General features: G+C 42.9%; 1 protein-coding gene across 16 annotated transcripts in view; it reads left to right on the forward strand.

The window, feature by feature from the left end:
* The window catches only part of DAB1 (DAB adaptor protein 1), a 1,348,091-nt gene that overhangs the window by 385,598 nt on the left and 937,250 nt on the right, over positions 1-25,243 (forward strand). For 12 of the 16 annotated variants that reach the window (XM_044944967.2, XM_044944959.2, XM_044944943.2 and 9 more), the window contains exons 1-4: positions 3,010-3,138; positions 4,928-5,014; positions 8,332-8,414; positions 12,728-12,890. The gene's annotated coding sequence lies outside the window, so the exon portion shown is untranslated. Of the gene's footprint in view, positions 1-3,001; positions 3,139-3,530; positions 3,547-4,927; positions 5,015-8,331; positions 8,415-12,727; positions 12,891-25,243 lie in introns of those variants that run through there. The other 4 variants (XM_044944946.2, XM_044944947.2, XM_044944944.2 and 1 more) reach the window with 4 other exon arrangements.

A 25,243-nucleotide genomic window follows, 5' to 3' on the forward strand; every position in this document is an offset into this window, starting at 1 on the left:
TGAATGAGTAAATATGCGTCATCGTTCAGGCTAATAGGGCTTGGTGTGTGGGCACTGTGTAAGTGTTGACCATTGTTACTGATGGTCATCCATGGATTTGAATTTCATTATAATTTGAAAAAGACTTATTTTGTAAGAAAAGAAAATAGCACTTCGCTATCTGCTTTTTTAGCTCTCAAAGGGCCGCTGTATTCTTTAAATCTGCCTTTCTGGGGATTATACACAGCCATTCTGTTGAGAATATTCTAAAAAGACAATCTTCTATGGACTTTTCTAGCAAGCTGAAGCCCTGCATTGCAGGACCTTGCTACAACTAGCCTAGACCAGTTTAGTATGTTGTATTTAAATAGTGCAATGCAAGTGGATTATCTGATCAGGCTGTAAAGCTTTATATTGGTACCAACTTTAAATTGGTACAACTGATAAACCTCTCCCTGCTCCCATCCACCCCCTTGCTGCTGCTGCTGCTGCTGTTGCTAAGTCGCTTCAGTCGTGTTCAGCTCTGTGCGACCCCCTAGATGGCAGCCCACCAGGCTCCCCCATCCCTGGGATTCTCCAGGCAAGAACACTGGAGTGGGTTGCCATTTCCTTCTCCGATGCATGAAAGTGAAAAGTGATAGTGAAGTCGCTCAGTCGTGTCCGACTCTTAGAGACCCCATGGACTGTGGCCCACCAAGCTCCTCCGTCCATGGGATTTTCCAGGCAAGAGTGCTGGAGTGGGGTGCCATTGCCTTCTCTGATCCACCCCGCTACCAGCTGTTAAGTGTTTCAGGTAGCCCAGTGCGTGGAGAAATTAACTCATCCTTTCCCTTTTGCTGTTGCCCCTTACAAACCTTTCTTCACAGGACAGCCAGAGTGACCTTTTTCAAATGCAAATGAGACGTGACACTTCTGCTGAAATCCTTCTGTTGCGCTTAGTCGCTCAGTCATATCTGACTCTTTGAGACCCCATGGACTGTAGCTCACCAGGTTCCTCTGTCCATGGGGATTCTCTAGGCAAGAATACTGGAGTGGGTTGCCATGCTCTCCTCCAGGAGATCTTCCCAACCCAGGGATCAAACCCAGGGAGCAAACCCAGGTCTCCCACATTGCAAGCAGATTCTTTACTAGTTAAGCCATTAGGGAAGCCCTAGTTTCTTCCTATTATACTGAGAATACAATTCAGAATCTCCTGGTGCGATACAAAGCCCATTTCATGCCTGCTCTCCTGGCACCCTGGCTTTGACTGAGCTCCTTCTGATATCATGGTGTTAACCTTTGTGATTCTCTCTGTCTGCAATATTCTTATCTGGCTATTCACAGTGTTGTATATTCTCATTCATATGGACAAACCTAGACAGCATATTAAAAAGCAGAGGCATCACTTTGCTGACAAAGTTCCATATAGTCAAAGCTATGGTTTTTCCAGTAGTCATTTTATGGATGTGAGAGTTGTATGATAAAGAAGGCTGAGCACTGAAGAATTGATACTTTTGAACTGTGGGGTTGGAAAAGACTCTTGAGAGTCCCTTGGAGCGCAAGATCAAACCAGTCAATCCTAAAGGAAGTCAAACTTGAAAATTCATTGGAAGGACTGATTCTGAAGCTGCAGCTCCAATACTTTGGTCACCTGTTGGAAAGAGTCGACTCAGTAGAACACTCTCTGATGCTGGGAAAAATTGAAGGCAGGAGGAGAAGAGGGTGACAGAAGATGAGATGGTTGGATGGCATCATTGACTCAATGGACATGAGTTTTAGCAAACTCTGGGAGATAGTGAAGGACAGGGAACCTGGTGTGCTGCAGTCCATGGGGCCATGAAGAGTCAGACATGACTTGAGGACTGAACAACAGCAATGGGCTCAATTTAAGACAGCTGATTTAATTGCTTCTGGAGCATCTAAAACCAAAGTCTACATTTGCTTTTGACTTCTGCTTTAAATGTCACTTGCTAATTCACCTGATTTCTTTTTTCCAATAGAAAACAAAACCAGTTACTGGGTGGGTTGCTAGTAAACTGCTACGATGTTTGATACTTTTTTCATGCTCCTAAACAGAAGAGGTAAAAATTCCCTTTGATCTCAGAGGATTTTGATAGTCTGTCTCTGAAATATGGCATGCTGTTGAGTGCTTTAGGATCTTTTGTGAAAGAAAACTGAGAATTTACAAGGAGTAAATGAAGCAGTGGATGTGAAAGCGTGGTCCTCAGGCCCCAGGCAGCAGCACTGTCACCTAGGAACTTGTTAGAAAAGAAGGCTTTCAGCAGCCTCCTGAACCTCTTGAAGCAAACTGGAGGTGGGGCCCAGCAACCAGAGTTTTAACAAGCCCTCCAGGTGATTCTTATGTTAGCTAGTGTGAGGAAGAGAAATAAAGTAACCTTTGTCAGAGAGAAATGGAAAATTTGCTAAATTCTGCGAATGTTTATGCAGGCCAGTCGTTTTTTAAAACATGTAGTTAACCTCTCTTTTATCCCAGGAATTGCCTGGTGGTGCCTGAGATTCAGGTAAGGCAGAGAGGAATTCTTGTCTTAACTTGAGGCATTTGCCTTAACTTGAAGATCTTGAGGAATTCACTGTCCAGTGGCAAGTAAACAGCCTATTGCAATACACTGTTGTATGAGTTGGGATGGAGGAAAGCAGAAAGAGCTGAGGAAGCAGAGGCGGGACCCTCTCAGATGAGAGTCTGAGAGTAGCATAAGATAAGGGTACAAACAGGTGAGCTTAAGCCGGCTTCGATTACTTACCAGCTTTGTGACTCTGGGTAAGTTACTTAACCTCTCTGTGCTTCAGTTTCCTATTTTAAAAATGAAAGTGGTAATACTACCAGCACAACCACCCTATGAAATAGGTGGCTAATAGTAACCTATTTCATACGGTGTTGTGCTGGTTAAATGAATTAATAAATGAACAATACTTTGAACAGGGCCTAGTTCATTGTAAGCACTGATTACAAGCAAAGGCTATCAGGTGTGCCTAATTATTAGTGTAGGTGCGTGAGGGGGAGGTTATTTAGGCAAGGTTTCCACTGTGATTGGTAGCAGATCTTGCTACTCAAAGTGTGGTCCCTTCAGCAGCAGCATCAGGGGGCTTGTTAGGAATGTGGAATCTCAGGCTCCTCTCAGACCTCCTGACTCAGAATCTGCCTTTTAACAAGATCCCCAGGTAATTTTTTTTTTCCTTTTATTTTTTATTGAAGGATAATTATTTTACAGAATTTTGTAGTTTTCTGTCAAACTTCAACGTGAATCAGCCATAGGTATACATATATCCCCTCCCTTTTGAACCTCCCTTGACTGAGCGACTTCACTTTCACTTTTCACTTTCATGCATTGGAGAAGGAAATGGTAACCCACTCCAGTGTTCTTGCCTGGAGAATCCCAGGGACGGGGGAGCCTGGTGGGCTGCCGTCTGTGGGGTCGCACAGAGTCGGACAGGACTGAAGCGACTTAGCAGCAGCAGCAGCCCATCTCTCTCCCCATTCCATCCCTCTAGGTTGATACAGAGCCCCTGTTTGAGTTTCCTGAGCCTTACAGCAAATGCCCTTTGGCTATGAGTTTTACATATGGTAATGTAAGTTTCCCTGTTACTCTTTCCATGCATCTCACCCTCTCCTCCCCTCTCCCCACATCAATAGGTCTGTTCTCTTTGTCTGTTTCTCTATTGCTGCCCTGTAAATAAATTCTTCAGTACCATTTTTCTAGATTCCATATATATGCGTTAGAATATGATATTTATCTTTCTCTTTCTGACTCATTTCAGTCTGTATAATAGATTCTATGTTCATCCATGAAACAACTGACAAAGGATTAAATTCCCAGGTAATTTTTTAAAGCAGATTTTCAAACTGGAGAACCACAGGTATAGGAAAGTGATTCTGAAACCTGACTGCACATACCTGAAGAGGGGATATACAGGCAAAGGCACTGCATCCTGGGACAGGAACACCTGCAGGTCCATGTTGTGGGACAGGAGCTGGGGGCTGGGGGCAGGAGAAGAGGAGATACACACGAGCAAGGCCATGGCAAAAGGGCCGAACCTCATCCCTGGGCAGGTTTGCAGCAGTGAAGTCAGGGCTGTGGTCCCTTTTGAGCTGGGAAGCTCAACATGGTGACCCTGCAAAGGCCAGAGGGAGGAGGGCTTTCAACTGCCCTGAAAGAAAAGCTGAGACTTGGAGTCAGTGAAGGTGGAGAGGAGGAAATGAGGTTGAGGATTATAAGAAGATGACTCAGGCAAGCAGGACTAAGCATGGGAAGTGAGGGAGGCAGACAAGTCAAGCGTGACTCAGCCTTTGAACTTACGTGACTAAGTTTAAAAAAGCTGCTTTTTGGAAGTTTTTCTTCACAGCTCCTTTCCAGGGTTTCTCTCTTTTTCAGTTTCCTAAAGACCTAAAGCCCGGTGCAGAACCTTCTATTCCTATCCACCTACAGACTTCTTGCAACACATTGAACAAGCTTTTGGCATTGCTTCCAGCCATACAATGGTTTGGGACAAAATGTCCCATCAGATCCCTGGAATGATGGTGGAGTTCTTCCATCTTTGTCTCATGTCTCTTGTTCAATTCTAGCAAAACTTCAGTTCCCCAGGTCACTTACAGAATGAATTGTTCCATGTAAGCAATGTTTTCAAGTAACTGAAAAGTAATCTTTTATGTGTGAAAAAAAAATTATTGAAAATATTACACTGTTTTTGAGGACATATCTTAATGCCTTAGTTTTCACACTTTCTTAAAGCAATGGGACCTTTCTAAAAAAAAGAATTATAGAATCTCAGTATATAAAACAGAATAAAGAGAGTTACTTTAAAGAAGGAGCAGGCCAAGCCCCTGGCATTTGCTTTCTGATTTCTGCATAATTTATTTCCTTAGAGTCTTCCATACACACCTTGGACCCTGTCAAACAGTTTGAATTTCTTTGTTTTAAAATGAACTTATTCTGTGCTGATTTCTTAACAGAAGAATCAAGTGTAATTTTCTGACTGGAGGTTTCATCATTGGTATCATTATCATGGTATGATTGAGTGGGTACAGATATCTTTCACGGTAAGTGACAGAAATCCAACTGTAATACCGGCAAAATGATGACTATATTGGCACATATAACTGGGAAGTTTGGAGTGATGATGTAGAGATATCAGGTCTGGTTGTATCCAGGTGCTAAAATGTCTTCATCAGGGTTCATCCTCTTTCTTTATCTGTCAATTTCAAACTCTTTCTAAATGTGTGAACATTTAGCAATACTTACTCCTGCCAAAGGGAGTGCTATATATGCTGCATACAAGAAAATTTTGGCAGTCTCAGGTAAAATCGTTATGGGTCTTGGAACAGAAAACCTCTGTATAGCGTCTTGTGGAAGGTCTCTTTAGTGACTCTGCCTGGGTCCATGCCATTGAGATTGACAGTTGCTCCAGAATCCCATAGGATGGGCTAGCTACGAAAAGGATGCTGTACAGACAATCCCATAGGATGGGCTAGCTACGAAAAGGATGCTGTACACACAGTGGCAATGTAAGTCTACCACTGTGCTGTAGTCTCTGTAGAAAAAATACTGAATTTGTACTGGGACCTGTGGCAGAGACCAAGGATAAAACACCCAAAATTGAGCAGTAAGGGTATCTGCGTAAACCACAGACTAATGTTAATATAATGTGAAGAGTTGTGTCTGAGAGGAACTGTTCTGGAAGAAATACTTGGGACTGAGTAATTAACAGTTAACTGTGCTGGAGGAAATCAGGAACGGCTTCATGCAGGAGGTGATATCCAATGGCATTTGCGTGGGGGAGGAGAAAGATGATCTCAGGTGGAAGCAGCAGAGCATGGAGAAGTATGAAAGAGGTTGGGGCAGTCAGAGGTGAAAAGCTGGGGCTATAGACTTGGCAGCAGAAGTCACTCTCTTCCCTCAATTTATCCATATGCCCCTTCCCCATTCCCCCCTTGCTGGTTCTCCCACCTGTTCCCAAGAGCGGTATACTGAGCTGGAGAGATGGCATGTATGTCCATGGCTATGTCCAGCCCCTACTCCCCCAGACTGCAGACCTGCTCCAGCTCTCATCTCCCCTGTCCTCAGGGCAGCACCACATGCTGCTTCAGTTACCACCTCCCAACCGAGAGCTTCAGCCATTCTTCTGCTCTCCATCTCTTCTTCTTTCATGGGTTCTGTTTGTCCTCTTGTCGCTTCCGCACTTTTCAACCTTCTTATGTAAAGAAAGATCACCAGTTTTAGAGACCATCAGCCAATCAGAACATTTCTCTCTACTCCTGTGAATTTTTGAAACCTGGGCTCCCCGTTGCAATAACCTGGAACACTTGCAAAAATTTCCTTATGTGCAGGCCCCACCTCTAGAGGCTGTGATTCAGTAGATCAGGTGGAGCCTGATGGTCAGTAATTTGTGACGTTCCCGAGGTGACTCTTAATATGCAGTTTGGGAACCACTGCTTCACTCAATATGTAGAATGCCTCATGCACTCACAGGGGTTTAGAACCTTCTCACAGAAGCCTGTCTGTGACTTCCCTGCCCAAAGATCCTGCCACAGCAGAAGCCTGGTCCTTTAATGGTCCTGAAGACTTTACTATAGTCAGGTTTTAATGAGATAGTTCCAAGCTTGTTACACTGTTGTCTTGTTCATAAAACAATTATGTTTTAGCCTTTGGGACATCTAATTTTGCAAATCAGTGTCAGGTACAGAAAAGATCCTGTCACTTGAGAGCAAGGCATTCAGTAATTTTAAAGGTCAAAGACCCATGTGGAAATTAGCTTTCAGCTATTGAAATACATTGACTTATACACAACAGAAAATGTGGTCTCAGGGCACACTGGCTATTTACACATCTATAAATTAGTCCATTAGTGGTGTGGATCGTGATAGCTCAAGTACTCGATGATGATCCCGGTAGTATGGTGAGAAACACTCATAAATGAAGAAACGGACTCTTTGTTTAAAGGCTATTGTAATAATAGCTCTCATGGATGGAGCACCTACTTTATGATAGACCCTGCACAGTGTTTACCTCAAATCCTCACAACAGCCCTGCAAGTAGGAAACTCAGGCTCATTTGAAAAAGGGAATTTACCTAGAATAATATATTTGCAAGTACAAGAGCTAAGCTTCCATGCCAGGCTGATACCGATCAGGATTCTTGACTTTCCCAAATCCATAGAAACTAGAAGCCAGAAACATAGAAACATGGAAATTCATGAAAGGCTATACTGGGGCCCCTGCTGCAGCAAGTGGGAAGTAAGAACAAAGGACAGGTTCCTTGCTCACTTGCCCCCTGAGAAGGGGGCGGCGAACTTCTTTTTTATATGGGGTGAGGGTAGGAGTGTGTCCAGGGATTGGGCCCGAGGGGTGACTTAGGTGTTTTGCCCACCTCTAGGGCTTCCCTATGGCACCCCACTCCAGTACTCTTGCCTGGAAAATCCCATGGACGGAGGAGCCTGGTGGGCTGCAGTCCATGGGGTCACTAGGAGTCGGACACGACTGAGCGACTTCACTTTCACCTTTCACTTTCCTGCATTGGAGAAGGAAATGGCAACCCGCTCCAGTGTTCTTGCCTGGAGAATCCCAGGGACAGGGGAGCCTGGTGGGCTGCTGTCTCTGGGGTCGCACAGAGTCGGACACGATTGAAGCAACTTAGCAGCAGCACCAGCAGCAGGGCTTCCCTGTTGGCTCAGACATTAAAGAATCTGCCTGCAATGTGGGAAACCCAGGTTCGATCTCTGGGTGGAGAAGATCCCCTGGAGAATGAAATGGTTACCCACTGCAGTATTCTTGCCTGGAGAATTCCATGGACAGAGGAGCCTGGTTGGCTACAGTCCATGGGGTCACTTGTGACTGAGCAACTAACAGGTTCACTTTTCACTGGTGGTGGTGAGTGCAGAGGGCATGCTCATGACTCTGCTTGTTTACCTGATACAGTTTTTGTTCCCGACTTTTCAGAAGTGGCAGTTGGGGTTTTTTGGTCATTCTATAGCTTTTGTCCATAATTTGCCCCAGCTGCGCATGCACACAGTTATTTTTCGCTCCATATCATTTTTTTGTATTTTGTTGCTTGAGAGCTTTGCCCACGTGCAAGCATTACAGCACTGCAGCGAAGGGTCCCAGGTCCCAGCCTATCTCAAGAGCATCTGAGCAAAAACAAATGCTACCATCTCTTGCACCACGTGTCCTGATCAGTTCCTGATAGTCAATGATAGCAGTGTGCTGGGCATATGCTGTGTGTGACCTGGGAGCAGGGTTACTCCCAGTGCCGAGAATCTGTCCCCAGAACCCTTGCCCACACTGTGTATTATTTTTTTAAAAGAGTATTGTTGATTTGACAAGTGGAATATGATGGCTCATGCTAATTTTTTCTTTTTCAGATGTTGGTTCTGACCAGTTTGCTTAATTTTGAATGATCTGACTCCAGTGCATTTTATTGGGAGAAATTCAGAGGACATGATGGGTTGGTTTGTTTCTTTGAACTGTTAACTGGGGAAGGGGAAGAGAATTGCAAGCTTCTGAGCACTGACTTTTGTATTTATCGACATACCAGTCATCAAGGTGGAGAAGTAGAAATTTCCAGTCACCTTAACCAAAAGATTACAAAGCATGTTTTGCTTTTTTCTTTCAGTTGGCCGAAAATTGTGTCTCCTAACTATTTTGCATTTGGGAGTAAAACTGAGCTCGCCAGCAAAATGTCTGTTTTGATAAATCGGGAACAAAAAGACCAAAACTAATGGCTTCCACAGTGGAAGGTGCCCTGGGAAATATAATATAGAATAGTGGAATCGGGGGCTTGCTGTGTATCCATCTGATGGGGAGTATGAATAGTTTTCTTTGCACAAAGGGACCCAGGGAATAGTGAATCAGGGAATAATTGACTTGTCTTGGTATGTTTGTGAATGTGCATTTTTATCTGATGGCAAATATGCGGTTGGCCTTTGAGTCAGTCACTCACCATAAAATTTCCTCAGCATCGCATGCACTAAGATAGCATGCCCATCCACATCTCTCCAGCTCCCAAAGAAAACATTTGAAATTAGCATTAATCAGCCAATGTTGTATTTGGGGCCCTACGTGAAAGCCACCTACTGCAGCTGACTGCCATTCAGCAGGCAAGAAGTGATTTGCAATATAATTTAAATGAAGAGTTGGTTTCCTTTCCCATTTAGAACACACCAGTATGGAAAACTGATTGTCAGCCATTCTGGTGATGTGCAGCAACTTGGCTATTCACTCAGAAAATGAAGTTTCCTGAGACACCAGCACATTTAATTTATTTTTTTTCACTGTGAAGTTAACTTCAGCTTGTTAAATACAATGACGATCCAAACCACAGAAAAACCAACACCATTAATTTTAATGCTCGTAATGTAATGGAAAGAGATTATATTCATTTGGGATTTTTTTTCCCCTTTTAATAGAATGTTTACTTGCCCCTTTCCTTATGAGTTAATTATTATTTTCCTTCCATAATGCTCTGCTTATATCTGAGCAGCCAGTGTGTCTGTTAATGTCTTGAGTTTATAAATTGCTGGTGAATCTGTCATTTTGCCGTGTCTGTCACTAAAACATCAATAGCTTGGCAGTGTGGTGAGCAAAGATGTGGCAGATAGGCATACAAGGGGTCCCTTACAGAATTTTCTCATCTATTTTTATAAAACATTTAATTTTCGCAGTTTCTGTTCTATGCTTTGATAAGGAGATTGAGTGGCTTTTCACTCATTACATAGTAGGGAGTTAAGAATTGGTAACTTTCCCTTGCTTATCATTCAGGTTTGTTTGTTCATCTTAAAATATTTTTTAACTTTTTTGAATTAAATTTTTTTAAAATTTTTATTGAGATATATTTGATTTACAATGTTGTGTTAGTTTCAAGTATACAGCAAAGTGATTCAGTTATACATATATATTCTTTTTTAGATTCTATTCCATTATAGGTTATTACAAGGGGCTGAGAGTAGTTGCCTGTGCTATACAGTAGGTTGGGCATCTCATTTATGTATAGTAGTATATATATTTTAATCCCAAACTCCTAATTTGTACCCTCCTTCCCCTTTGGTAACCACAAGTTTGTTTTCTATGTGAGTATATTTGTGTTTTGTAAGTACTTTTTAAATATTTTAAAAATCTATTTCTTCATTTAATAGACTCTTAGAGAGCAGTTAGTTATGCATGTTGTGTGCTAAGTATTAGGGATTAAAAATAACTAAGGCATCGTCCCCATCTTCTGGAAGCTCATAGTTCTGAACGGGACTGATAACAAGGAATTGTACCACAGAATGGTAAGTGAGGCAGGTGACCCGGAATATGGTTATGGAGGGAGCTCTCTCTCTCTGCAGAGGGGACCATTAAAAAAGGCCTTACAGAGCAGAAGTTGCTAGAGCAAGATCCCAGAGACCTGGTTGGTAGTGCAATGATGGTGAGGGTGGGGAAAGACAGCACAGGCAGAGGGAATAGCGATTGAATTTGAAGGTGTGATGGACAGGAGCCTTTTGTTGGAAACCAACTACATGCTATTTAAATAGTGATAATAGGGGCTGATACTTAAGTGCTCAGCACATGCCACACACTGTTTGAAATTCTTGCATCTGCAAACTCAAACCTCATAAATGACTCTTTGAAGTTGGTATTATCAGCATCCCCTTACAAATCCAAATCAGTGCCTGGAGAGATTTGGTAATTTGCTAAACATCACGCAGCTGGTAGGATCAGTACCTAGACTGGAGCTGATGTTCTTTGACTCCAAAGTCTACAAGTATTATACTCATGGCCTCTTTGCCCTTTAGAGCCTTCAGTCCAGCTGTGCTGATAAGACACTTAATAGTGACTGGCATTCAGGACTAAGGGGAAATAATAACAGTACCTATCACCTGTGGAGAGGATTAAGTGAGATATAGAAAGAGTTGAGAACAGTGCCTGATACATAGCATAGCATTTTGGGGCTTCCCTGGTGGCTTAGAGGATAAAGCATCTGCCCACAATGCGGGAGACCTGGGTTCGATCCCTGGGTAGGGAAGATCCCCTGGAGAAGGCAATGGCACCCCACTCCAGTACTCTTGCCTGGAAAATCCCATGGATGGAGGAGCCTGGTAGGCTGCAATCCATGGGGTGGCTAAGAGTTGGGCACGGCTGAGCAACTTCACTTTCACTTTTCACTCTTATGCATTGGAGAAAGAAATGGCAATCCACTCCAGTGTTCTTGCCTGGAGAATCCCAGGGACAGGTAGCCTGGTGGGCTGCTGTCTTTGGGGTCGCACAGAGTCGGACACGACTGAAGCGACTTAGCAGCAGCAGCAGCAGCATACTTCTATTGAGATGGAAAGAATTGGTCTCCCTGATTCCCTAGACACACACTCTCCCTCTGGTTTCCTATCTGTGTGTACCTGTTACAATAGGGACCATAGAAAACACCCCACCTCCTAGAATAAGAGCTAATATTTTTGGTATTGAAGAAATGCCAGGTACCAGGGCTAGAACCCCAGTCCCACCCTTCATAGCCGTGGTCAAGAACAAGATTCTTATGCTCCCTAAGTTTGTTTCCTTATCTATTTAACAACATTAGTAATGGTTCCTATGTCAGTGGGTTACTACTACAAATAAATGGATTATTCTATATAAAGACTAAAACTGGGCTTAAAATGCTACAATTGTTCATTAAATAGTGGCATTATCATTGTCTTGAAAGTGAATGAGTGTTAGTAGCTCAGTTTTGTCCAACTCTTTGCAACCCCATGGACTGTAGCCTGTCAGGCTCCTCTGTCCATAGAATTCTCCAGGCAAGAATACTGGAGTGGGTAGTCACTCCCTTCTCCAGGATATCTTCCCGACCCAGGGATAGAACCTGAGTCTCCTGCACTGCAGACGAATTCTTTACTGTATGAGCCACCAGGGAATTGCTATTGTTGTAATTATTATGCCATATATCTTATGTCTCTCCCCCAAAATAGTGTGACCAGCTTTGTTGGGGAGGACATGGGAAAGTTGTGATTTCATATATCGCTGAAGAGAGTGTAAAACTGCATAGTTATTGTAGATGGTAATTTGATAATGTCTACCAAAATTTATAAGCATCTTTTTTTTACCCAGTAATTCTACTTCTAGGCATTTATCCTAGAGAAAAATTGCTAATATTCTAGGCAAATAATTCTAGGCAAATATCCTAGAGATAGATTCCTACAAGTGAGAAATGTAGAATTTGTACCTATTGAATTTTAGCCTGCGTATAACCTAGTCCAAACTTTTAGAATACAGATTGATGAATGCATTATGCTTTGTTTGTACCCATGTACCCACGACATTATCTGGGCGCTTCCCAGGTGGCTCAGCAGTAAAGAATCCATCTGCCAATGCAGGAGATGTGGGTTTGATCCCTGGGTTGGGAAGATGCCCTGGAGAAGGAAATGGCAACCCACTCCAGTATTCTCGCCTGGAAAATCCCAGGGACAGAGGAGCCTGGAGGGCTATAGTCCATGGGGCCACAAAGAGTTGGACAAGCTGAGCAACTGAACACAACACAACAACAAGACCACTTGTGTCACGTCTGACACAACATGAGACACAGAGACACCGACAAATGCCCTTTTGTTTAGCCCAGCACAATTCTTATGGATCCCTGTGCCCCCGGCCCACCTACATGTACCACATACACTTCAGATGATGCTTTATTCTGAGCCATTTACTTTAAATGCCATTGTGACCATTAACTCCAAACTCTGTCCTCCTTCCTCCTCACTGGTTTGCTTTCCAAATTGACATATACTTCTTTCATTACAGCGATGTCCTTGGCTTCTCTCCATGACGATTCCTGATTCGTGGCTCTGGCAGTCTTGGGAAAACAGTATCCAATTCCTTCCATCCAGATTCTGGGGTCTACATTTCCCTAGCAGCACCCCGACCCAGCCTGGACGCATTGGCCCAGCCTTTTCCTAGGACACGCGTGAGTAAAATACTTGACTCTTCCAGGAAAAGAGTTTAAAGTATCCTCTCCCTGCACTGCACCCTTCATTTTGGAGCAGGATTTTGTTTCTCTTAGATGTTGTTCCAATTCTCTCCCTTTCTGGAACTGACCGACTGTCCTATGGTGAATGCCCTCAGGTTCATTATTTGTTTAATCCCTGACTTATTCAAGGAGCCAGTAGCCAGTCCAATCTGAGGGCTGGAAGGCAGAAGCCTTTGTTCTCCTGTTTGGTTCCATTCAGGGTTACTTGTCTCTGACTCAGACTGGAGACTAAATGAATTAGAATAAAACCAATTTAAGGGAAAAAAAGAAATGTTCACACACATAGAAATAGAGATTCCTGCTATCTTGGCTGTCTAGAAGATCTGCGGGCCTCACCAAGGAATTTAAAAAGTAATGTTTCTTATCATAAGTGACAGAAATATGCTGCTTTCTGCATCAGTAGATATGAAGATTAAAGGGTCTGACCGTATTAAACAATTTTGCACAGCACCAGGCACCCTGGGCTCTGCTCTCTGCCTTATTACCCTTCATCTTGTGGCTATTTCAGGCCCAATTTAAGAATACAATGCAGTCTGGCTTTGGAAATTGACATCCTTTAATTTAAACTGTCTTGCGGGAGAATTAAGAAATTATGGAACAATTATTCGCCTTGAGTTGAAAGCTGGATGGCATCCTGAGATCCTTGTACATCAGCCATTTGAATTGATTAAGTCACATAATTGAATTACACCTTTGCCCCCCATAATATCTTGTGGCAAATATATGTTGGTATTCCGTGTTGGGAAAATGCTTCCATAAAAATAAAATAGGGGTCGGGGTTGAAGATTGACTTGAGTGTCAAAAAAAACCTAGGGGCAGGGTGGGCTGACGTTTTGAAATTTTGTGGGGAAGGTTGATTAGCAGAGCAAGTGTTCCATTTGGAGTTTAATTGGAAGTTCACAGATCAAAACGATATACATGATACACGGAGAAGTATGCTTTCCCCTTTTGTGATGTCCTTCAAACTTCAGCTTAAGAGCATATCACTCATTCTCAAAGCTTTTTTAAACATCTCCCATGAACAAAGATGCTGTGTCTGATATAGCTTCCTTTATCCCCTCTGTTTTCCCATATAACCTTCAATCAAAGCACCTCCCACAATGATGATAAGTCTCTTTTACCCCAGGCCATGCTGGTTGAGCTGGGAACTGTGTCCAGCTCACCTAGCATGGTTGTAGTACTCTATCAGTATCTGTCTACTGAGGCTTTATTTGGAAACCTCCATGGTTTAGTTTCTAAAGTCAATCTTCTTTTGTATGATGGAAATCAGAAGGACATGGAATCTGATAGTAATTTTTTAAAGCATCATTCTTAAGTATGGGTTTTTGCTAGCATTTCCTCAAGGATTTTTTTTTAGATTTTTATGATGTTTATTAGGCACTGTTTGTTAGGTACTGATTATACACAAAACTAAGGTAGTTGCTGAGGGGGAAAATATCCAAAAATATTTCTTGTTCTTTTGAGGCGCTCAGAGTGCATTTGGGGAGGTCAGTGCAAGAAACAGCCTTGGTGACTGGAAGAATGAGCAGGAGGCTGTTGAATGGTCCAGGACTATGATAGGGGGCAATGGTCAATTCCATTTTATTCACCTCTGAAGTTTGTTCTGCCCTTGGTCTGCCCTGCCCCCTCCCCCCTCCCACATCATTCATTTTGGAACCCAACAGAGAAGAAAACTCTCAGACAAACGGCCTTTGGTCAGGCAGGATGTGTGCTTTTCATTGGAAAAGAACTCCTAGGGAGAAAATTTCTGAAGCACGATTCCCTGGATGGACCCTAGCTTCCGACTTTCCATCCTCCTCTGAATTCTGGGTCTTCATAGTCTTTGTCTATTCCGTGTAGCACACGAACCTCTCTGTCTTTAAAAATGCTTTACCTTTTCTTTACCTTTATCAGAAAACACTCTTGGAGCTTTAAAACCCAACTACAGCTATCCTCCTGAATATATCTGTGTGGAAGGGATTAATCAAGTCTGTCAAACATTGAGCTGTGAAACCTTTAATATTTCTAAAAGGTTTAAAGCCAGTGTATTTATCACATGCATCATTGAGAATAATCTTTCTTTTTGTAAAAAAAAAAAAAAAAAAAAATTAAATGCTCACTGTGGTGATGAGCCCAGTGGGTGACAGGCTCAAGCAGGGGCCTGATGGTGATACTGAAATGGGGTTTCTGGTAAAATCTTTCTCTGACATCACTCCCCTAGAGACCACCCGTTGTCTACCCCACATCTGTGTGGATGAATATTTCATATTGTGGAATTCTAGAATCTTGGTGCTCAAAGGGAGAGAAAAGGAGAGAGGGACTGGTCTTTGTTGAGTGCCTGCTGTGTGCTGGGTGCCCTGTCTGCGCGTTGACAGAGTTGTCACGTGGTCACTTTCGCCACAGTTCCTTATAGTGAGTGCTACCAGAGCTGATTTATAGACAAGGAAACGAAGATTCAGAAAGTAAAGCAGTTTTCACAGGATCACACAGATATTCACTTGCACATCTACGACTTGACCCTAAATTAATTAGCCTCTCTAATTCTTTACTCTGTTTATGTGGCAAAAACCTGGCAAACGTGTAACACAAAGTAGGATCTACGAGAGGGTACCCAGAGTTGTTCAGACTGTGACTGTTAAGGTTCCTGTGGGTTTGTAATGAAGAATCTTTGTTCCGCAGACAGAGAGACAGTGTGGATTACTGGGCATGATTCTGAGCATCGGAGGTGTTAGGTTTTAAGATGTTTAATCCAGCAGTGGTGTAGTTTCTTTAGGGAGAGAATCACTCAGGGCTTTTTCTTGAAATAAGTATTATCAACGCTATATTTCACTATTTATTTACAAAATACTTTCACATGCACAGCCCGATTTACTCTATTCTACAGTCTTGTGATATCACATCAGCATTATTGCCATTTTACAGATGGGAGAACTGAGGCCAAAAGGCATGGTAAGTCTTGCCCAAGCCACTCAGCTAGAAGCAACTCATTTGATGCTCCAATTCAGTTCTCATAGTGCTGAAGTGAAAGTCATTCAGTCGTGTCTGTCTCTTTGCAACCCTATGGACTATACAATCCATATAATTCTCCAGGCCAGAATACTGGAGTGGGTAGCCTTTCCCTTCTCCAGGGGATCTTCCCAACTCAGGGATCAAACCCAGGTCTCCTGCATTGTGGGTGGATTCTTTACCAACTGAGCCACCAGGGAAGCCCAAGAATACTGGGTATTCTAGTGGGTAGCCTAGCCCTTCTCTAGTGGATTTTCCTGACCCAGAAATCAAACCAGTGTCTCCTGCACTGCAGGAGGATTCTTTACCAACTGAGCTATCAGGGAAGCCATAGTGCCAAAGCACAATCCTACCACTATACTATACTGTTTTTGTTTTTTTTTTAAGCATTTGATTATTCCTAAGAATGCAAAAAATACAATTTTGAAAAGAAAAGCTTGAAAAGACCTTAGAGACCCATCAGCCTTGTTTTCCAGATTTGACAATAGATGCACAGATCCCCAAAATAGTATAAAAGAGGCCCAAACAATGTGTTATGATAACATTGAGGAAAGGTGAGTGTGTTCATATGGCTATGACTAGTATACAACCAGGGAGGGCTGCCTTGAGGTGGTAACCCTTGATAATGTCCTGAAAGAAGGAGAAGGATTTTAATAGAGGTTGAAAATTCAACAAGTGATGCTAAAGCAGAAAAAAGGAATGATTGTGTGGCAAAATGGCAATATGGTGGTCCCATGGGCAGGGGCCCTTCAAAGAAGTTTGAGTTTCTTGTTTCAGTATAATTAATTGTATAACTGTGTTGCCAGACTGCCCCAGTAGCCCCACACACATGTAGCACCTCTGCCAGCCAGGTAGTGTCTTCCTCATGCCTCCATTTCATACCCCAGCTTCACATCACAGCCAGGACCAAGAGAAAGGCCCTGAGGTTGGGATGATTCACAAGTCCAAACTCACTTTGTCGCCTCTCTGTGTTTACCTGTCTGTGTTGTGGTGGGAAGAAAAAAGGATACAAGACTTAGGAAGGAGAGATTTCTGCTCCCAGGTTACTGTGAAGACCACAGCCCATCTCTGGAACTCCTTTGGGTGGGCGAGATGTTTCCCCAGTTTACATTCAGCAAACAGTAATTAGCATCAGCGGGAGAGGAGAAACGACTGTGTTGGGAAATACCACTTTCCTCTGCACAGCAGCCTTTGTTCAGAAGGGCGGTCCTCAGCATCGGGCTTTCTTGTGGACAGGCAGTGTACAAGTGCCCTGAGTAGCTGAATGGGCTTCTTCTGGGGGTGAAGCACTTTCGTAGGGGTCAGAGGCCAGATGATGAGTCACTTCACTTGGCACAGTACACCTTGTTTACATGTCAGCCACTTGGAATCATAAAGCTCTTGTATGGTTTCTTTCATTCCATAAACACACATAAAACCACATGCAGGTAAGTTTTACAATATGCTGAACACTAGGTTGGATGCTAGGGGCTACAGATCACCCATGCCTTCATATAAAGCATGCTGGTCAGAGGCGGATTTGTGGCTGTATACATAGAACCAGCTGAGGCTTTTTGATTTGGAGATCACGAGTAAATCAGACACTCCCTGTGGATTAGTTAAGATAAGTAATGCTAGCTGTGTTAACCACAATACTTCCCAGCCTAGATAAGCAGAGTTTTGTGTTGCTATCCCTTAAACTCAGTTCCTACTCAAGCACATGCTGCTGCTGCTAAGTCGCTTCAGTCGTGTCCAACTCTGTGCGACCCCATAGACGGCAGCCCACCAGGCTCCCCCGTCCCTGGGATTCTCCAGGCAAGAATGCTGGAGTGGGTTGCCATTTCCTTCTCCAATGCATGAAAGTGAAAAGTGAAAGTGAAGTCACTCAGTTGTGTCTGACTCTTAGCGACCCCATGGACTGCAGCCCTCCAGGCTCCTCCGGACATGGGATTTTCCAGGCAAGAATACTGGAGTGGGGTGCCATTGCCTTATCCGCAAGCAAGTGCAGAGTTACCTAAAAGATTATCCTTTATTACCACTTTGAGGGAAGCTTCCAGGAAAAATGATCTTCCATTGTAGAATGGAACTGTACTGGTGAGAATGTAATTAATATCAATTGCCTAGAAGGGACTAAAATGACTCCTAGCTTTTGACTTGAGTTCCTCCTCTAATATTCTATCCTAAAAACAGAAATTACAAAGGTACATGAGCAAACAACTTTCTTTCCAATTACTTGTAGTTTTGATAGAGAGCAAACAACCAAAATTTCCAAAAAGGAGGAAAATGGTTCACCGAAGTTTTCACATATAAATAATGTAGTCATTAAATATATTCTAAAGAATTTGTTATTGTTCTTAATGGCATGTGGACATGAAGATAAGCTTCAGGACTTAATGTACAACATTATTCCAAATTGTTGCAAACTATCTCTAGATATGTAGATGTTGACCCCGAAAAAGGCTGAAGACAAGGCATTAAGATATTGGGAGTGAATTTCCCTGTGTCATGGGATAAGGAAGACTTTTATTTCACTCTTTATATTTTTTCTTCTAAATCTGATATTATGATTGTGTATCACTTTTATGAACATTAAAAAGTAAATCATTAAAAAATTAAACTGAAAAGAGGAATGGCTTTGGATCAGGACTGACTCATATACGGGAGAATTATCTCAAGTGTCTCAGGAGGGAAGAGGCTGAGAGCATGCGCAAGGCAAGTCCTAGCACTGTGTCAAATCCAGAGAGCCAGAAGACATCATGAAGATCAGGATTTCTACAAACTAGGTGGACCACAACTGGGCTAGAGAGCATAAACCTCAACTCTAACTTATATTCAAAATGGGAAAACTGCACTGATTTAAAAATTTAGAATTAGGGCAGTGAGTTCAAGTCCTGGCTCTCTTGCTTACTAGCTGTGTGGCTTTTGGCATGCATCTTAACCACTCTGAACCTCATTTTTATTTATTTATTTTTTTTTTATTTTATTTTTAAACTTTACACTCATTTTTAGAATGGAAATAATACTATATATTTTTTAACAGTATTGCTGAACAGTTACTGTGACCATATTTTGAAATATTATATACAACAAATATTATATATATATACATACACACACACACACACACATGCCAGGTAGGGCTTAGGGTCAAAATAAGAGGTGCTTTAACAGTTGGACCTATAAACACATTCCTTTGAATAACTAGAAAACAAGATAAGGATGGAATATGGTACAGTGTCACTGACAGTATTGATCAACACCTTTTATTAGCTGTGATGTTTTCCACATCTGGGGAAACAGAAGAGACAGAATCCAGCCTGGTTCACAGAAACTTGGGGTAGATTATCTGAAATACCATGGAAGCTAAAGCCTGGCACCTCCCACCAAGTTCAAAGACATGCTTTGAGATAAAGCCCCTTCCTCACTGAAGCTTTTCATAATCCTCTCCAGCCCTTGTTCCCTACCACCATCCCTACTTCCACAGATCCATTACCAGGACAATCTGGAGCCCAAGTCTGGTGGAGTCTCTGCTGCTATGACCCTTATCTGAAATTTGGGGATATTCATGCTGGGAAGTCTCCCCTGTTTTTTCTCTGCATGTACAGCTTGGCATCCAGAAAATCATGGCCCACTACATTGCCATCCTGCATCTCAGCTAGAGGAGAAGTGAGGTGTCCTGAATGAAACGATATAAGACATTATCAGTGCTCGCCAGATGATTCTGGTAAGGGGGCACTCAGGCTGTGATACTGCGCCATCCTACAGAACCAAAGGAGACGATAGTCAACATGGGAAGCTCTGACTTCACCTTCATCTTAGTTCAAGCTGGTGCTACAAAAGAACTGTAGATCAGGTGGCTCAAACAACAAATATTTCTTCCTCACAGTTCTGCAGGCTGGGAAGTCTGCCGAAGATCAATGTGCCAGCAGATCCAGTGTCTGAGGGCCCGTTTCTTGGTTGGCAAGTGGCAGCTCTTTCCTTGCATCCTCCCCTGGCAGAGAGAGGAAGCCAGCTGTCCTGGCTCTCCTTTTAAGGGCTCTCATCCCATTCATGAGGACTCCTTCCTCATGACCTAATTACCTCCCAAAGGCCTCCCCTCCTAAACCCGTCACTTTGGGAATTAGGATTTCAACATTATCAATTCTGGGTTGACACAAGCATGCAGTCCACATCAGCATCTCTGCTGCTTAACCTACAGGTCCTGAATCATTTTCCCAATTCTGTCTGAAAAGTGCGAGTGTTAGTTGTTCAGTCGTATCCAACTCTTTGCGACCTCATGGACTGTAGCCCACCAGGTTCCTCTGTCCATGGACTTCTTCAGGCAAGAACACTGGAGTCTAAGTGGATCATTGCATCCAGCTTCTCAAGTGATGGAGACACCTATGTGCCAGATACTGTTCCCAAGCATTTGTCACATGTGGTACCTCTGGCTCTGTCATTGCATTGTGCTTCCTCCAGGAGGAAGAGTTTTGTTTTAATCCTCTACTGACTGCTTTTCCTCCCTCCTTGGCACATCTTCATTTATATGGTTACTATACTGAGCAAAGATGGGATGGGAATTTCTGAGATGTATTATTTTCCTTGAATAGTTGAAGAGGACCTGTTTGCTGATTACCTTAGAATGTCTTTGAAAGTCAGCCTAAAGGTCTTTCCTCTGTCCATGGAATTGTCCAGGCTAGAATACTGGAGTGGGTAGCCATTCCCTTCTCCAAGGGATCTTCCTGACCTGGGGATTGAACCTGGATCTCCTGCATTGCAGGCAGATTCTTTACCAAATGAGTCACCAGGGAAGCCGCTAAAGGTCTTCAGCTTAATTTAAATGGTGCTCAGTGACTTCTAAGAGAAAAGAGCATGAAAGGAAATTGTGCTGTTTGCAGATTAGTGATTCCCCCAAATTCTAGACTTGTCTCTGATTTATCCTGCCAAGAAGCCTGTTGCTGATTATGCTGGGTGCCCCATAAATTAATGAGGGCTGGACTTAAAGGTGACAACAATCACTGAGTCTTTGGAGCAGAAAATGCAACACTAATACATATGTTTCAGAAATGTCCTTTTGTCTATATGTTTGGAGAAGAAAGTGCTGATGAGGATCAATTTCATATTGACTTTAAATTTTTCAATTGACCCAGAGCCCTTTTTATTAAGTAATGTGCACAAAAACATTTCATCCCAGGCCAACTTGATGGCTTGGAGAATTCCCTTCAGAATATGGCAACCTGGAGAGAATTAGAAAAGCAATTCAGTCATTTACTCTTTTATTCATCCTTTAATGAGTATTTATTGAGCACTTGCTACATGCTCGATTCTAGAAACTTCACTAGACTGTGAGCAAGACCCAATCTGCCTTCAAGGAATCTAAAATCTAATGAACTCAACAGACACATCGATAAACACACCTGGAAGAGTGTTTGTGTTTTGTTAGATGTAAGTGCAGGGTATGTAGAAGTAATGAGGAAGGAATCGGAGGCATCCTGTGTACATGATGAGTACTTAACTCTTTTTGACTGAATGAATGAATGAATGAGTGAAGGAATGAGTGAGTGAAGGAATGAGTGAATAAATGAGTGAGTGAGTGAGTTAGTGAATGAAACAGCCCTCTTGAGCAAACTCTGGGAGATAATGGAGGACAGAGGAACCTGGCGTGCTACAGTTCATGGGATTGCAAAGAGTCAGGCATGACTTAGTGACTGAACAAGAAATGGAAAAGGGTGTAAAGGGCCTTTGTGAAAGTGAAAGTGATGTCGCTCAGTTGTGTCTGACTCTTTGCGACCCCATGGACTGTAGCCTACCAGGCCCCTCCGTCCATGGGATTTTTCAAGCAAGAGTACTGGAGTGGGTTGCCATTTCATTCTCTAGGGGATCTTCCCAACATAGGGATCGAACTCGGGTCTCCCACATTGCAGGCAGATGCTTTACCATCTGAGCCACCAGGGAAGCCCAAAGGACCTTTAGGGCCGAGGAAACAGTATGTGCCAAGACAGGGAGGTGTGATGTTTTAAACATAGTCCAGGTGTGAGGGAAAGCAGAGGTGGTTTCCAGGGCATCAAGAACGAGACATAAGGACCTTGGGTCCTGAGCTGCCACCTATGCAGATAGATATCCTCATAGAAGGCAGAGTGGACCCAAGGGGCCTTGCCCCACTTTACAGGACAGGTCTCACCACACAATGAAGTCCTCATCCTGCTACATTATCTTCTGTGTTTAGAGAGGTGATCATACATCAAAGCAGTAGTTGCCCATGAGCTCCCTGGGACACTTACCTGAAGTAGCATAGCCCAGTAGTTCCAAAGTGCCTGTTCTGAGATTCAGTTTCAAATTCCAGTCCTGCCATCTTGCACTGAGAATATATTCCTGTTTGCTGCAAAGCCAGCTTTTATTTTCTGCCCTGACTGAATGTTGGGCAAAACAGTGTGAAATCTCCCTCTGTTCACTGCCTTTCTTAATTTTCTCAGCTAGTCTTTCCCACATTCTTAGTTACTTTCTTTCTGTTCATTGCTGTTGACACTTTGTTTTCTTTTGTTTTGATCTTGTTTGGATCATCAAGTCAGTCTGGGGAATCTAAAGCATCACTCTTGTGAGCATGTACCTCTGGGACATGGTCCCTGGGTTTTGACTCACAGGTTAGAAATTCTGTTGCATTCCCCCGAACTTGACTCAACGGCTGCAGTGGCTGGGCTGATTTACGGCCATTTCTTCCCATGTTTGATCTTAGCAAACAGACAGCTGTGATAGAGCGGCTTCATTCTACTCACCTGCTGGCATCTTCATGTTTGGTCTAATAGCTTGTTAACTGTTCTGAGGACAGGCACTGCCCTTCCTGGCTACCATGGAGAGTGGTCTCTATGGTAACCACATCACATCAGGGACCACGCTCATTCTTCAAGGCTTTCCTTCTCCATTTTTCTCTGGTGGCTTCTGGGTAACCTGTAATGGTTAGAGCCCTGCCTCACCCTGCCAGGAAGCCACTGCTGATTTAAAGCCTCTCAAAGGAACTTAACAAGACACACTGCTTTCCATTGGCCTTGTTGCTTATTCTGTGTCACACTTGGTCCAGGCCTGCAGGGGGCTGTCATCTCTCCTTTATCATCTCTCTTTTTGGCATTCCCCAGGTATTGTTCACACACTCTCTCAGAAAGCTTTGACATGGTTTCTCCCAGATCTCTCTGCTCATTAGTATCTTGCAACAATTCTTTCTGAATCCTGGCGTTCAATATGTTCTTTTTTCTCTCATTTCTTTTTATTTATAGTCTTTTAGTCATCTTTTCAGAAATGACTCCCAAGCTGTCTGGTCTTCATCTGTACCAAAGAGATTTATGTCAAAGAGACTTCATGTAGACTGTTCAGTTATAATATCTGAAGAAAGAACTGATTTGTATGTAATAGGACTCTGGAGTGTTTGTTCTGCTGATTGCATTCAGGTCTCACCAGTGATACAATTAGTAATTGTTAATATTTATTTAGAGCTTATTATATTGCCCAGCATTGTGGTAGTGAGTACCTATATCTTCACAATAATCCCATAACTTAAGTACTCTTGTTGTCCCCATTTTATAGATGAGGAAACAGAGACCCAGAAAGTTAAGGAACATGCCCTAGGGCTCCCAGCTCTTAAATGGCAGAACTAGCACTTGAACTCTGGCCCTAGAATCCATGTTCTTCACTACCACACTGTACACTGGTGGGCAGTGACCACTGATCTCTGTACATGTGTTTCTCAAATACTCCATTTCTGCTAAGCTAAGTTGTACTCATCAACCATGCCAAGATTGTGTCACCTGCTTTGTGAAACCACCCACTTTCCTCCATAGTCATGATATATGTTTATTTAATCATTTCCGTTCAGTCGCTCAGTCATGTCCAACTCTTTGCAACCCCATGGACTGCAGCATGCCAGGCCTCCCTGTCCATCACCAACTCTCTGAGCTTGCTCAAATTCCTGTCCATCCAGTTGGTGATGCCATCCAACCATCTCATCCTCTGTCATCCCCTTCTCATCCCACCTTCAATCTTTTCCAGCATCAGGATCTTTTCAAATGAGTCAGTTCTTCGCATCAGGTGGCCAAAGTATTAGAGTGTCAGCTTCAGCATCAGTCCTTCCAATGAATATTCAGGACTGATTTCCTTTACGATTGACTGGCTGGATCTCCTTGCAGTCCAAGGGACTGTAGAGAGTCTTCTCCAACAGTTCCAAAACACTGTTCCAAAGCATCAATTCTTCAGCACTCAGATTTCTTTATAGTCCAACTCTCACACCCATACATGACTATTGGAAAAACCATCTCTTAAAGAATTTTCCATAGTTTGTTGTGAATTTAATCATTTCATAAATATCAAATATAGTGATTATAGTTCATTCATTCATCCATTCAACAAGAGTTTGTCAAATGCCTACCACATTACTGTGCTAAATGCTATGGCTGCAATGGTGAACAAAGAGCTAGCAGACCATGCTCTCATCCTACTTATTTTTGGAAAAAGGAAAATAAGGCAGAAGACAGGCAGACAGATAAAAAGAAATAGGGACAGTCAGCAATAGCTTATACATATATATATCTATAACTATATCCATGTATCTATATTTCTATGCCTCTTTATTGATGAATCAGTCTATTTATATTAGAGGTTTTTTCTTATCAATTTCTCCTGCCTCTTTATGTGGTAAAACTCACCGCCTTAGCTTCACATCTAAAAGCCTCCATAATCTGGCCTTAGATACCTTTCTAGGCTTATATCTTACCAGCTCTTGCTTCCTGGTTTTTCAAATACCCACTCCAGCCCCATCTCCCAGAAAATATTTCCTCATTGGAAACTATCCAAACATAATCACTGAGCTTTAGCTCAGTCTTTTTTCCTCTGCCTCAAGTTCCCTTTTTACATTTCCTATCTCACATTTCTCCTTGAAAGTGAAAAGTGTTAGTTATGTCTGGCTCTTTGAGATCCCATGGACTGTGCTGGGCTCCTCTGTTCATGGAATTCTCCAGGTAAGAATATTGGAGTGGGTAGCCATTCCTTTCTCTATGGGATTTTCCTGAGCCAGGGATTGAACCTGGGTCTCCTGCATTGCAGGCAGATTCTTTACCATCTGAGCCACCAGGGAATTTCTTTCTAAACACCAAGTTCCAACACCCCTCCTCTGAGGAGCTGCCACGATCATCTCCTCACCCACACTCCCACTAGCAAGGAATCGGTCTGCACATCCTCCATGCTCCGGCAACACTGGACACACCCCTCTGTGACAGCCTATGACTCCATGCCCAGCTGTCCATGTGTGTGTTTATTCTCCTGACTAGGACTGCTGGCCCCTTGACTATGAGAAACAGGCCTTA

Source organism: Bubalus bubalis, chromosome 6, assembly GCF_019923935.1.
Source record: "Bubalus bubalis isolate 160015118507 breed Murrah chromosome 6, NDDB_SH_1, whole genome shotgun sequence".
Taxonomy (NCBI): Eukaryota; Metazoa; Chordata; class Mammalia; order Artiodactyla; family Bovidae; genus Bubalus; species Bubalus bubalis.